The sequence below is a fragment of the Papaver somniferum genome, chromosome 7 (assembly GCF_003573695.1).
Source record: "Papaver somniferum cultivar HN1 chromosome 7, ASM357369v1, whole genome shotgun sequence".
NCBI lineage: Eukaryota > Viridiplantae > Streptophyta > Magnoliopsida > Ranunculales > Papaveraceae > Papaver > Papaver somniferum.
The window spans coordinates 87,098,859-87,115,106 of NC_039364.1; the positions used below are offsets into that span (position 1 = coordinate 87,098,859).

Below are 16,248 nucleotides of genomic sequence, written 5' to 3' on the forward strand. Positions count from 1 at the left end.
CCAAGCTTCCTATGGATCGTAGCAAGGATCAGAGACGATGAAAAATATTTGACCAAAGTCGTAAAGATTGAAGAGCCTCTATCCAGACGGTGCAATCGATGTGATGACGTAGCATGTGGTTAGAAGAATTAATGTAATAAAGCGCAACCTATTTCCACAATAATTAGTATGGTATGAGTACCGCTTCGTCGTGATCTCTATCATGGGGATGTGTACTCGTGCAAAATTAAAATATTTAGAAATAATTCGGGTGAACTCACAGTATCATCCCAAATAATTTATAAGTAGGGAATCCAACAAATGATTGTGCAAAATAGGTGTGGTCTTTGGCATTCGGTTGCACGCAAACTTCTGTCAAAGAGGGGCAACCGTAGACACCCCAATTCTGCACATGAAAACCGAATGTCGCCGCAAAATCGTATCCGAGAGAGGGAAGTAAGCAAAATAGGGTCGAGCTAAATTAGGTCCACTTTGTCGACATTTCAGGTGGCCTACACTTTTACCTTTTTGCTAGTACCATATAGCTAATTAGTGGACTAGGCAGGTCCCTTTATAAATCCATGTACATATCCACCAAGCACGTTGGGCCAAAATGAAATACATAAAATCCAAACTATCCTCAGAGTCCACTAGTTAGTACCAAACCTCGTTAGCTAGGCATTTGTCCCCAAGATTTCGACAAAAACTAAAGAGTCTTCCTAGGCTGTCCGTTTCAAAATATCCACTAGTATGTGCCAAAGCCCTATTTGCTAGATGTCTATCCTATGTAAAATGTCGACATCAATCACAAAAATTTCGACCCTACATTAGCTTAGTTTCCAAGTCTTTCCTTCTACCCAAAAATCTTTGGTTTAAATGAAATTTTTTGGAATTTGGTAATAATATCTTATAATGAGAATAATATTTTTAAAAGTGAGTAATATTTAGATTTTTTAATTTGAACCGTTTCATCTAAGACATTTGATCCAAGGATTAGGATAAATGGGAAGAAGCTATAAATAGCTAGCTAATTCTTGTGTTAGGGAGGAGGATTTTCGGTAGAATTGTAGGAGACCATTGGAGAGAAACCAGATAGTGGTAATTTAGGAGAAACTTTAATAGTGGTGTTTCCATACGATTTGAGAAGTTGCGGCATCATTGGTTCCTCTTTATCAATCTAAGTAACATTGCTATTTTGTTTTTATTCGCGAAACACAGGTTAGTGCTCTTCGCTAGCATTATCAAATCCATTGTATTCTCGGATTAATAAAAGTTTGTTTCAAATTCATTTTATATCATCATCTGTTAGAGCTTTCTTTGATATTATTACTAATGGTTCTCTTTTGTTTTACTCGATCCAAAGTTCGGTATATATATTGACCTTTCTCCTGTTCGTTAGATTACAACAGAGTACATGGTACAATATTTGTCAATTGATGCATATAGGGTCCAGTTTGGTTTGCATAATCTTTCATGTGCGAGAATAATGTTGCATAAGCTTTAGTTTCCATTTATATTCCATGAGATTAAAAATTCCATTATAATAATTGATAGTTAATAATAATAATAATAATTGGATTTGCTATTCTTTAATTATTTTGATAATAATAATAATAGGAAGTGAAAAATACTAGAATCACCCTACTATATGGGTTCAATATATAGAAGCCCCACTAAATGGATCATCCACTATCAACTTCATGTTTTAAGAAAATGATATTATTAGGCCCAAAATATCAAATTTTCTTCGGATCTGGCCCATAATTAATTATTAGAGATTTTAATAATGACAACACTACCCTTTTGTATATAAACAAGAGGAATATCAGAAGATTCTTTTCATTTTCAGATTTCGTCTCTCTCTCTTCCAGACGAGTTTATCTCCTGCAGAAATGGTTTCTCTTCATTTCCAGATCTGAAACAATTATTCTCTCTCGAAATCAAGTTCTCACACAGTTAAACATCGCCAACAACTCGTGTTCTTGCGATTTCAGTGATGAGAAGATCTGAAGAAGAATCAACCAAATGATACGAACCTAAATCCGAGCATAAAGAAACTCGATTCAATTCAATCGAAGAGAAACATCTACAAAAATGAACCAAAGTAAGTTTAATCTTTCCATATCCTTTTTAATTTAATTAAGAGCTTTAATCTATCAATCTCGAGTTGAAATCAAAATCTCTGAAGTTTGATTTTAAAAGTTTTGAAAAAAATATGAAAACGAATCTCGATTTCGTTGTTTGATCCTTGATCAGAGTTTGGATCTTTAATCTACAACATCTACTCACTCTGGTTGTTTTGATGTAATTTTTTTGAAGAATTTTGAACAAATATTTCAGATCTGTTCTTCATCAAAATCGACGTAAATATAATTGTAGCTCCGATCTATAAACTGATTTGAGATTTGATATCAGCAAATCATCGTCTCTATTACCCATAGTTTTAATTTTAATTTCAACCACTCTTAATTTTCAATTTTATTTTATTCTTGATAGATAATTTTACGAAATTTATTTTCAATTGTTTAAACAATAACAACAGATGCAGTTTCATGACACAAACTATATATCTAATCGAAATTATGCTTTCAATTTTACTGGCAGTTTAATCTTCTACCATAGTTTGATTATGTTGGAAGAAACCTTTACTAGAAATGATACTTGTTGGCTTCTAGCCATGCTGAGTATGAGGAGGTGGTGGTGGTGGTGGCGCAGATGCAGGTTTTAGTGGGGGATTTTTGACCTGTTGAGTGGTGGAGAAGTAAGTGGAGGTGTCATGTTCAGCAGTGGTGGTGGAATTGCAGAGTGTTTCAACTGTTCCATTAAGTTTGTGATTCTAGGAGGTTGTGGTGGAGGAAGTGCAGGTTATAGATGAGGATTTGGAGCCAATATTGGTGCTGATGGCGGTGTTTTCAATGTCAATTTGTATATAATAACTTGTTTGTGTTGCTTGCAGTGAATATTTGGTATGTAGAGGATCTGCAGGCTAGGTAAAGTGAAAAAATAGGGATTGAAATCAGGTAAGTTAGTTATTAGGATTGATTTTAATTTTTAATTTGAGATAATAAGGCTTAGGTTGATGTCTGTTAACAATATATGAACTTAATACATTCATATCTTAGAGTAGCCTCTCGATTTGTTCATGTTTTGTAAGATATTACTACTAATTATAGTCTGACAGATCTTTTTGGTTTAGGAAACTGATATGTGTAACTGAAAGAGTGCGCATTGGATAGTAAGTAAATGTTTACCTCCTCTCAGTCAGACAGTCACATTACGCAAAATTTAGAATGGCTATTAGACATGTAGTGAATCAGATTAAAAAAAGTATGTTGTTCTCTTTGGAACTGAAAATATGGTCCATCTTAATGATTTCATTGTTTCAGTTTATTAAATGAGGAGGGCATTTTAGTTTTTTATTGGGGTGTTTTCTTGTTTGAGTACAAAATGCATGTGTAATCAGTAGTTACATATGCATATGGCATATGTAAACATTAGTTACACATGCATATTAGCATGTGTAACTAGCCGTTACACATCTAATATGCATGTGTAACTCGTAGTGACAGTACAATACTTCATCTCTATCTTCCTCTACGCAACTTCTTATATAGAGTTTGACGTTAAACCTTAAAAATGCTTAGTTGTTTTGCTTTGTCTGTGGTCTTGCTGAGCTTGGGTTGTGTGTTATTTACACGTCAAATCATGTGTTCCTTCTTGTATCAGAAGGAATAATTGCTGTTCTCAGGAGATCATACCTTACTTGTTCTTAATACTGATTAGCTCATTTGGCAGGATTCTTTGTTTGTTTTCATTTCTGGATTTGAGTCAGCTGGCTCAGAAGAAAATTTTCATACTTTGCTTGTTCATATACCTAAGCATGAGACATGAATTATAGCTCATTTGGCAGGATTTTTGGTGTTTGGTCTGATTGGAACAAGTCAAGTTAGTGATGAAGGTGATGTTGAGTTCAAGGCTGTTCTTTTTGTTCCTCCAAAGGCTCCTCATGATCTGTATGGGAGTTACTACAATGCTAACAAGTCCAACTTGAAGTTATACGTCAGACGTGTCTTCATCTCAGATGGATTCGATGATCTTCTGCCCAAGTACCTGAACTTTTTGATGGTAACCATTTTTCCCCAAGATATATAGGTTCATTATTATAAACGAGGCATAGCCGCATAGAATGAATTGCAAGCTTTTCTACATGGATAATAGCTGAACATTACTTTTTTTGGTATATTATGTAGGGTCTTATGGACTCAGTTACTTTACCACTTAATGTATCGTATGAATTTGTTGATTTTATGTTGACATATATAAGTATGATGCATGTGTAACTCCTAGTTACACAATTCAGATGCATGTGTATCTGCAAGTTACACATGCTAATTGAATGTGTATCTTATAGTTACACATGCTAACCGAATGTGTAACTGCTAGTTGCACATGCTATGCGGATCTACTGGTTTGTATCTACGTTATGCTTATTTTTTGTTGAGTTTATTGGTTTTGTGTTGTCTTGTGCAGGGAAACACATTAGGAAGTTGGTTAAAGATGGATTCATCAGCTGCAAACCAAACCACATTCACTCTCCATATCATGCACGAAGAATGACAAAAGCCAGATTGAGGGGTTTTCACTCTGGATATGGTACGTTATACATAATAATTTACAGTTTTTTTTTTCTTTTCAGTATTCATAGTGTTTATTTGGCTTCCAGCCTACACTGAACCCTTAGCTAGACCTGTACTTATGGATTAACTCTGTCATCATTTCTCAGTAGTATGCGCTATGTCAATAAATCAGATTAAAATACAGCTGACAATGTTCTTTAGATTACTTGATTGCAGTACTAAAAGTATTATGGCGTGCAATTCGGTAGTTTAATTAGTTAAGATTGATTGTTCTAACAATCACTGAATTTACTACCTTGTGAGACTCATTTGTAACATAATACATCTATTAAATTTTTATTGGGAATTTTAGCTGATTGTGTTTGATTTTCCTTTTGTATTTATTGGTATGCAAAAGTATGTGAAACTTATAGATACACATGCTAATTAGATGTATAACTTCTAGTTACACAAGCTAATTTGATGTGTAATTTCTAGTTACACATGCCGATTGAATGTGTAACTTCAGGTTACATATATTTTACTTACATATAGTATTTACACAATTGGTTACCAAATTAGTAGGTCTTTCACAAGTAGTAGTATTGTGTATGATTAAACCTAAGTAGTTACTTGTGCTTTGAATGATTCAGGTTCAGTTAGTGATTGAGAATTTAGAGCAATTGTTCCTGAAACAATAAAAATGAGCGGCTTGTTGTCAATGATGATCGAGGTGATAAGTTAATGCTACTGCGAGAAAATCCAGATGCCCCTATATATCTCTGTCTATAGGTAAGTAGTGGAAATGGTTTGTTTAAGTAAATGTAGGACTAACTAGTGGAGATATGTTAACCAGTTTAAGTCCATAACAAGTCCATAGTGAAAGTAGTGTATGGACAACATAATGGTTTGTTTATGCATTGACCCTATTCTGTCATTTTCTGCGTATATTATAGCTTGTTACTCATACCTGGATGCAGAATGAGGGTCTGACTCAAGATACATTCACTTGCTTTCAAGTTTCTTTATTGTGTTGTGAAGAAACCGATCTCATGAGGATGTGTAACTTCTGCATACACATCGATATGGATGTGTAACTGATGATTACGCATGACGGATGCATGTGTAACTCCCAGTTACACATGCTAAGATAGGTTATCATGTGTATTTTCTGTGATCTTTGTTCTATAATTTTGCCTTACAATTCGTTCTAATATTTTTTTTTTCTTTTTTTGCTTTTTGTGCATCCAACCTAATCCATGGATGTTTATTTCGTTGCAGATATGCAAGCATTTTGGAGGGAGGAAGACAAGAAGGAAAGGAAAAGATTTAAACTTCATAAAAGCACAAATCAAACGCATGTGTAACTCTCAATTACACTAGATAGATGCATATGTAACTCTCAATTACACTAGACAGATGCGTGTGTAACTTCTAGTTACACATGCTAAGAAATTAATAAATGAATATTAAAGTATTACATGTATTTTTTGTATGCGTTCTTTTTGATGTCTATTTTCTTGATGTGTAACTTTGCATTACACATGTCATAAGGATGTGTAACTTCTGGATACACATGCCATATGCATGTGTAACTTCGGTTTACACATTCACACTGTATTTTAATAATTTTGGGCCTACATTTAATAATTTTTGGCTTAAATTTTAAATTTTATTTAATTATGGGCTTGACAATATATAAAAGGGTATGGATGTCCTTTAATAACTCGGGGCCTAGATTTAAATTTGTTTTAATTAAGGGCCTCATATTATGGGTTATCCATGGGTTGGGCCTTAGCCTAATTTTCCCTAATAGGAATCATAATAATAATAATATTGCTTAGAATTTGACTCTTTTTAGTCGTATCTACTGATATTTTTGGTGTTTTGTGCAGGTAATAATTTTATTTTATTTTTTATGAATTTTTATATACTTTTGCGGCCGAAATCCTAGCATCCCAATTATAAAGTAAAGGCCAATCTTTTGGATTGGACGGGCTAGGTGCCTCACACCTTCCTATCTCGTATCTTGATTTCCGGACTATTTCTCTGTTTTGGACCAGTGCCTATTTTGGGTCCCAACTCCCTAAGTTGGGTGGCGACTTCGATAATAATTATTCCCTTATTAATAATTTCCACGATTCCCATTTTGGATATTTAAAATATCCTAACCGATTTTGACGGTATCTACAGGAGGTTGTTAACAATGGATTATCACAAGATCGTCTTTAGAACTAACAACAATCTAAAGATCCCTGTCGAAACTCTGAACTAGTTTGAGTGAATCTTATATCAGAAGAAAAGATTCTCAAGCATAAACAAACCAGGTGCAAACAAAGTTCAACCACTGTTAGTCAATCAAATCAATGAAAACGAAAGATAAACCGCAATTATCTAGTTTCCCACCAACGGTACACGCTAGAGCTTCTCAATCCCAAAGAAGACTTTAAACTGAGAGGCAGTAAGAGATTTCGCCTAATTAGGTTACTCTCCTCTCTGAATAGGCGGCTACACCAGTAAAAACACAACAAAGAGGAAGCTTGTTGTTACGAAGGATTAGTTTTCTAGAAAGGAAGAATTCAAGTATTTATAGACAAGGAAGTTTGGACACCAAGGAATTCCCAAAATCGAAAATATTCTCATGATATTCATTAAAATTCAAATTCGGTTTTCATAATTCCTGGAAATGCTCTGTCCAAAAATATTGATCCAAATCTCTCGGAAAATCTCTAATTAGTAAATGCACATTACTAATTCGTATTTCCCTACAAATGAAGTTAAATACCTTAATTAAAAGATTCTTAACGTATTTATGTTTCGATCCTTGGATTCTCTTCCCTTAGCTATTAAGGAATAACTTTGAACAATTAAATAATAAATATTCATAGCACGTGTTCAAAGTATGTCGACATCCTTACTTTGTAAGTTCTCTTTCACACTTACAACCTTGAAACCGATTTGCCACACTTCCGAACAAGTTTAGAATTGGTTCATCTGACTTTCAAGAACTATGCGATTGATCAAATAACATTCAATCACAATCATGGGTTTATCGGTTCTACCAAAACAAGTTTCGGTTCTACCTTCCATGTGAGTATTGTGCATAGTCACACTAGCTTTCCAAAATTCGGTTGACTAGGTACTAGGATCGATTCCCCACATATATATGGTATCTAACTTATATGTGTTGCACATGTCCATAGGATTGGTTCCCCTTTGCCTAAAAATGTGTTGCACATGTTCATAGGATCGGTTCCCCTTTCTGCTATAAACCTTGTTGCACGCCTGCACCTCATACAAGGATCGGTTCCCCTTTGTGATGTATTGCACTTCTTACTAGGATCGGTTCCCCTCTCCCATATTTGGTCAAACAAAATCACAAACCCGATCATACCATCTCAGGTGATTATTTAAGATCGGTTTCACTAATAAAAGTCATACCAATACATAAGTCAGGCCTTTGTGAATAGTTCTACCAAGAACACAACAAGTCGTGAACGGTTATACTCAATCACACATATTGGTTGTTCATAAGATATGCAATGAATAACAAAACCAATAATGCCTGGCAATTTCCTTTTCGGTTCACAAACAAGTTTATGAACTTACTTCCTTAGAACACATGTAAAACATTGTTCCCTCGGATGAAATCCTCACCTCATACCCATACATAATCACAATAGCATTCAAATGATTATGGCGATGTCTTATCTACAAAGTTTAATGGTTAAGCAATAAACCTCGTATTGTATTCCTTAATATTATGTCTATCTAGAGTTCAAATATGCTTCGTAGTTTTGTTTTCAACGTGCACGACTTGAAAGATACGTCAGGGAATGAAACAGTTCAAGTAAAATATCACTAACCTCAAGTGGAAGGATGATTATTGTCGTTGTATCTCCTTGCTTCTTCACATCTTCAAGACTTCGCAATACTTGTAATGTCTCATATCCTAATACTTTCAAGCTAACCTATACGAAGTTGACTCTAGTACATAATCATGCGACTGTTTACATGAGTTTTGATTCACTAAAATATGAAAACCAAACTTGACATACCAACGCTTGGTGGGTTCAACCGAGCAATGCTCTAACAATCTCCCTCTTTGTCAATTTTAGTGAAAAAACTCTTACATCATATGGATAAACAAATTACAAGAATTCATTACACATACGCTTGATTCCCGATTCAACAACACAGTAAACTGCTTACATTCAATCCTTGAAAATGTCGTTGTTGACATTATAATAACAAAGATAATACTCCCCCTAAGGAAGACAGGTAGATATTCAATACGCACGTCTTTGTTATACCACTTCATATGACATGTTACTCCCCCTTAGTCTGTGCTTTCACTCTTTCGTTTAGATAAAACGTTTAAGCACCAATGTTCTTTTCCTTAGCGATACCAATCAATATAAAATCAATGCCAGTATCACTTGTTTACTCCATATATTTCTCCCCCTTTTGTCACAAAATGACAAAGAAACGAAAAAATAAAGGACAACACGAAAAGAATCTTACAAATCTCAAAAGAGACTTGCAACCTGTAGAATTAGGCACGAGGGTTCCACACATCATGTTCTGATAACCAATATGAAAACCGAAACTAAAAGTAGTTTTATTTTGATATGTTACCAAGGAAACAATTGTCCGAAACAATTTTTCCAATTTAGTTTAGCAAAACAAAAATCAACTAAGCACCTTAGTCCCTTTGCTAAACCGATTGTTCAAAAACAACCGCTTAATTCGATAAGACCAAAATAAAGATAACTCTATTTTTCTCATCAGGTTCTAATTATCCATAAACTTAGACCTTTTAATTTTAAACAAGACAAGTACTAGGTTAGTTAACTAGCATTTCTTGTTAAGGCATTCGATTAGACTTGAATAACCGAAACCTCACTTCGATAAGTATAACTAAGATCAAAATTAACTTAGTTTCTCTTATCCGGAATTGAATTGGACTAAACAACTCATCCCGTACACCTTTTATTTCGTTAAGCCATAAATAATTCATACAAACCAAATAAATCAACTTGCATAATTATTCACCTCAACCGGAAGCAATTGAAACAACATAAGCATTAAAACACTGCAATTGCACCGAAATTTTGTTAGCCTAAACAATTGATACCACAAAATAAAGAAAGATAACAATAGTTTTTCTTAACCGTAACCAATTGAATCACACACATCCACACACACATCATGGAATAAACATTAATTGACCCGAAATTTTGCTAAGCAAAAGCAATAAATATATATGATATAAACTCAGGCTTTTCTTAAACTGGAAAACAATTAACTAACAAGATTGTTACCTCAAATTTCGCATCCACTTCTCCAATATGATTGCATCTTCGTCCAGGGAGAATTGATATCGAAATATCATCATGTTGTCATCCTTATGCAAAAACAAAAGAATAACAACAACTAACCTTTACCAGAGAAAGGTTGAAAATCGGTTTTAACAATTGCAAGAAAAATTTGAAAACCGTCAAAACACATATGCTTTTATGCTAAACCAAAACCGATTCAACATATTGTGACTTTTTCACATATTGTTTCTACCAGAACCCCTCATGATTCTTTGATAAAGCCTACCAACATGGGCTAGAACGTAATCCTGCTAAATCAAAAAGTCACCCAAACCACAAGGGTTCACAATATATGAGATCGAATATTAAGGTAGTAAAACCGAAATCAGACATCCCATAAACGTACATAGCAATAAGATAAAGGCATTCAAGCACAGGCTATGTAAACCGAAAACTATCACAAGAAAAATTATAAATCAAATAATTTTATTCATAATAGTTTTATTCTTAATAGATCAATACAATCATTGAAAGAGATCAAAAATTGATGTCTATTCTTCCTCATTTTTGAAACTCTAAAATTGACTTTTTAGAGTTCCAAAACTGAAACCTGATCAGCAGATTTTACCGGATTCCAATCATCTTCTATAATCACAAGTCTTGATTCAAGACTAACAACAATTGTCATTGACTTCTTTAACTTCCTTCCTCAAATACTTTTCCACGTTCCTTACTTCACATAAAATTAGATCTAACTTTAGTGAGAGATTTTTGAGAAGATTATCATTAAGAGAAGAGATCTCTTCATTAGGAACATCATGTTGAATCTCCGGAGATGAATCAGAATCGCCATTAGAAGACTCGAGACTAAGTTTCTTGTTAGGAAACAATATAGTCCAGACCTTTTCGGTTTTGCGAGAATTGCAACTAGAGGTAGACATTTTATCAGAACTCTATGAAAATGGAGTAAGATATCTTACTTCTTACAAGCTCTAGAACTTTTTCTCAAATATTTTTGAGAATATTATTTTTAATTAAATTCATAACCGCAAAATCAATTTTAGAAATATTTTTATCCAAATGTTTACATCTATATCCTTACTGTATACTATCAAGGGTAACAAGTAAGGATTCATGATAATCGATTAGGCTGTCACAATTTGGTTGTTGAATTTTCTTCCCTTGAAGATTTCAACAATATGTTTGAGAATTTAGATTTATCTCTTAATCTCATTGTAAGATCATGATGCTCAAAGAGATTATTCTCTTGTTTCGAAGAGACTTTTGATCTAAGTTTAGATCTTGATTTTCTGGTTTTATACAGTCTCTCTCTGTTTAGTATTCAGACATTCCCTTTGAAAGTGCCCACCTTGTTTGCACAAGAAGCAAACACCAGAATTATTACGTTTTCTGGATTTAAATCCTTCAGATTTATCTGGACTTACCTTCTTGTCTCTTGAATCATTCATATATGGAGATGATTTTTCAAGGTAATTGAGTTTGTCTCTCAGTTCCTGATTCTATGCTTTTAACTTCCTGATCTCATCTTGACAGTATTGAATATCGGGGATGAGTTTAGACACTTGAGCTTCTTCGGAGCATTGAGTAACTTCGATTTTCTTTAGTCGCTTGTTAAATTTTTCTTTATCATTCAGAAAACTCTGTTTGAGTTGATTAAGCGATGCTTTCATTTTAACAATGTCAGATTTAAGAAGGTGAGTTCGTTTATCTTTACATGGAAAATCTCCTTGAAAATCGAAGGGTTAACCTCTTCTTGAGTGTCTATAGTTGGAAGAATTCCAGAATCATAGACTTCTGCAATGGTTGCAACATGATCTATCTCATCAACTTGATTATTCTCATTAGGATAATAATCAAGTGTGGCAGCGTAAGCATTTATTTTCCACTGTGTGTCCTTGGTTGGACAGTCAGGAGAAATATGGCTAAAGCCTCTACACTTGTAGCATTGAGGAATAACATCATCATCATCCCAGGTGTCTTCTCGTTTATGTGGAGGAACATTTTTTCTTTTTGACACATGTGATTCTCTTTTTCGATGTCTCGACAGTTTCTTGAATCGTTGAGTAATAAGATACAAATGATGATTTAGTTCAGCTTCATCTTCAGCAGTAAGATCTTCCTGATCATCGGACTCTTCCGAGTATGGAGTCGAAACCCCTTTTATGACTTTATAGCCCAGATTGTCCTTTTGTTTAGACAAATTTTCTTGATCAAATATCTTCAGTTTTCCAACTAAGGAACTTCTAAATAGAGAAGAAATATCATTAGCTTCAATGATTGCATGTTTTTTAGAATCGTATCTAGATGGCAACGATCTGAGAATTTTGCATACTATATCTTTTTCAGAAATAGTCTTTTCTAACGAGAAAGAAGCATTAATTATCTCAGAAAGTTTAATATGAAACTCTTCAAAAGTGTCGTTGTCATCCATTCGAAGGTTTTCCCAATCGGAAGTGAGAGTTTGAAGTCTAGCTTCTTTCTCTGATGAATTTCCTTCGAATACGATCCGAAGATTATCCTAAGCTTCTTTCCAAGTTTGACATGTTGACACATGATGTTGTAAATCACGACTTACAGCATGAATTATAGCATTCAAACCATCTGAATTCTGCTTTGCAAGTGCCTTTTCTTCGTTCAAAAATCTACTAAGCGCTTAAACTCAGTTTTCGAATTTTCTATCTTTGGACGAATATAACCATCGACGACTAATAGCCAAGTATCAAAGTCTCGTGATTGAAGAAAAGATCTCATAACAAATTTCCACCATAGATAGTTTATTCCGTCAAATCTTGGCGGTACGTTAATTGAAGTCTATTCATGATAACTCGAGTTCATTCTTATAGGTTGGATCGCACCAAACACAGATTGTTAGATCTTTTCGTGTTTGCCTACTCTGATACCAATTGAAAAGGCGAGGGTACCCAAATATACCTCAAGCTAAAACTTTTCCTACCTATAAGTCCTTTCTCCGAAAGTGATTGTCTATGGACTGAGTCGAGACAATACAACTAATCGGTTCACACTTCGTGTGATCGTCTATGGATACGAGATCGAGACCATACGACAACGAATTGTGTTACTTGATAAAAAGGTTCGGACTTAACCAAACACAATAGGATTCACTTATCAAGTAAATAGGAATTAACGTTTGTGTAATTTACTTTAATTATAATAAAACAATTATAATGCGGAAATATAAAGTAAATGACACGGCAAGATTTTGTTAACGAGGAAACCGCAAATGCAGAAAAACCCCGAGACCTTGTCCAGAATTGAATACTCTCAGGATTAAGCCGCTACACAAAATTACACCTAACTTCGTATAGTTGAGACCAAGCAACTAAACCTATAGTTCACCTAGTTCTGTCTGTATTCCCACGCCTCCGACCTTAGTCACGTACTTGGAACAATTCCTTTGGTTCGTATTCCAAACATTAAAGGAACAACAAATCTGTTTGGTATCAACTCTATTCAACCAAGTGATATGAGTCGGACAAAGGATCTTCTGTTTATCTTAACATAAACTCCTTCGTCAGGTCCTTAGATATATCTTATATTCAATTACCGAAGTAATCGTCTAAGATTAATCCAACAACACTATTAATCCAAAGAATTATGTTGATGCCGATCTACTCAATTAATCAATCCAATCTATCACAAGGATAAACCGACTATTAATTGGATCCTCTTTTACCGAAACAAGTATTGTGCACACCAAAGATTATGAACCCACAAATCAGAAATCTTCAATATCTTATTCGTCTTCAAATCTTCTTATATCTTCAATAATAACCTGCACACAATCACTTGAATCTCTTGTGATCAATCACGCACAGAACAGAGTCCGTTAACAATGGATTATCACAAGATCGTCTTTAGAACTAACAACAGTATAAATATCCCTGTCGAAACTTTGAACTAGTTTGAGTGAATCTTATATCAGAAGAGAAGATTCTCAAGCATAAATAAACTAGGTACAATCAAAGTTCAACCACCGATAGTCAATCAAATCAATGAAAACAAAAGATAAACCGCAATTATCTAGTTTCCCACCAACGGTACACTCTAGAGCTTCTCAATCCCAAAGAAGACTTTAAACTGAGCGGCCGTAAGAGATTTCGCCTAATTAGGTTACTCTCCTCTCCGAATAGGCGGCTACACCAGTAACAACACAACAAACAGGAAGCTTGTTGTTACGAAGGATTAGTTTGCTATAAAGGAAAACTTCAAGTATTTATAGACAAGGAAGTTCGGACACCAAGGAATTTCCAAAACCGAAAATATTCTCAAGATATTCATTAAAATACAAATTCGGTTTTCATAATTCATGGAAATGCTCTGTCCAAAAATAATGATCGAAATCTCTCGAAAAATCTCTAATTAGTAAATGCACATTATTAATTCTTATTTCCCTACAAAATGAAGTTAAATACCTTAATTAAAAGATTCTTAACTTATTTATGTTTCGATCCTGGGATTCTCTTCCCTTAGCTATTAAGGAATAACTTTGAACAATTAAATAATAAACATTCATAGCACGAGTTCAAAGTATGTCGACATCCTTACTTTGTAAGTTCTCTTTCACACTTACAACCTTGAAACCGGTTTGCCAAAATTCCAAACAAATTTAAAATTGGTTCATTCGACTTTCAAGAACTATGTGATTGATCAAATAACATTCTATCAAAATCATGGGTTTATCAGTTCTACCAAAACAAGTTTCGGTTCTACCTTCCATGTGAGTATTGTGCATAATCACACAAGCTTTCCAAAATTCGGTTGACTAGGTACTAGGATCGGTTCCCCACATATATATGGTATCTAACTTATATGTGTTGTACATGTCCATAGGATCGGTTCCCCTTTGCCTAAAAACGTGTTGCACATGTTCATAGGATCGGTTCCCCTTTCTGCTATAAACCTTGCTGCACCTCATACAAGGATCGGTTCCCCTTTGTGATGTACTACACCTCTTACTAGGATCGGTTCCCCTCTCCCATATTTGGTCAGACAAAATCACAAACCCGATCATACCATCTCAGGTGATTACTTAAGATCGGTTTCACTAATAAAAGTCATACCAATAAATAAGTCAGGCCTTTGTGAATAGTTCTACCAAGAACACAACAAGTCGTGAACGGTTATACTCAATCATACATATTGGTTGTTCATAATATATGCAATGAATAACAAAACCAATAATGCCTGGAAATTTCCTTTTCGGTTCACAAACAAGTTTATGAACTTACTTCCTTAGAAACATGTAAAACATTGTTCCCTGGGATGAAATCCTCACCTCATACCCATACATAATCACAATAGCATTCAAATGATTATGGCGATGTCTTATCTACAAAGTTTAATGGTCAGGCAATAAACCTCGTATTGTATTCCTTAATACTATGTCGATCTAGAGTTCATATATGCTTCGCAGTTTTGTTTTCAATATGCACGACTTGAAAGATACGTTAGGGAATGAAACATTTCAAGTAAAATATCACTAACCTCAAGTGGAAGGATGATTGTTGTCGGTGTAGCTCCTTGCTTCTTCACATCTTCAAGACTCTGTAATACTTGTAATGTCTCATATCCTAATACTTTCAAGCTAACCTATATGAAGTTGTCTCTAGTATATAATCAAGCGACTCTTAGCATGAGTTTTGTTCACTAAAATATGACAACCAAACTTGACATAGCAACTCTTGGTGGGTTCAACCGAGAAATGGTCTAACAACTAAGGAAGTAGAGCGTCTAGCATCCTTGTTGACGAAGTCTGAGCACAAGATCAATGTTATCACGCATGAGGATCGACGACAGTTAGCTTTGGAAATTAATAAGACTTTGGATAAGATAGAGCAAAGTCTTTTGAAGAAGGGTATCACCAAGAAGTACAAGCGTCTTCATGTGCCTAAGCCTTTCATGGCCTCCTCCCGAACCATCTTCTGGGGGGAGTGTTCCTTCGTCTCATGCCGATCCTTCGGAGGAAACCTTGTCTCAAAAGGAGCAATCCGGTGATCATGCCGAGCCTTCGGAGAAGCAGACCTTTGTCTTCTTCGTTGAGAGAGCTTTGATCCTTGTTGATTACATAGTCTTGGACTAATTTCTTGTGTTTTTTTTTTGTATTTCTTGCTTATCCTTTCCACACTTGTAATCAACTTTTTTCATCTTTGAAATGGATCATCAGTCTTTTGGTATTTACGATTTTGGTTTACCTGTAATGTTTTAGTCATGCATTTTAACTTATAAAATTATAACAAATGAGTGGGATAAGAGTGTGTTGTAAGATAACGTAGTATACATTCGCCATCGTT

The 16,248-nt window shown here is 34.5% G+C and overlaps 1 long non-coding RNA gene across 2 annotated transcripts; it reads left to right on the forward strand.

Moving 5' to 3' along the window:
* The first annotated feature begins 908 nt into the window (after positions 1 to 908).
* LOC113292801 lies at positions 909 to 5,935 on the forward strand. Of its 2 annotated transcripts, XR_003331874.1 has the most exons (7): positions 909 to 1,197; positions 1,829 to 2,083; positions 2,584 to 2,999; positions 3,890 to 4,104; positions 4,510 to 4,632; positions 5,249 to 5,387; positions 5,877 to 5,935. It is a non-coding gene; the product is annotated as an uncharacterized LOC113292801 (long non-coding RNA). The 2 variants fall into 2 exon arrangements; XR_003331875.1 differs by lacking the exon at positions 5,249 to 5,387 and having other exon boundaries at positions 5,877 to 5,927.
* Positions 5,936 to 16,248: the final 10,313 nt, after the last annotated feature.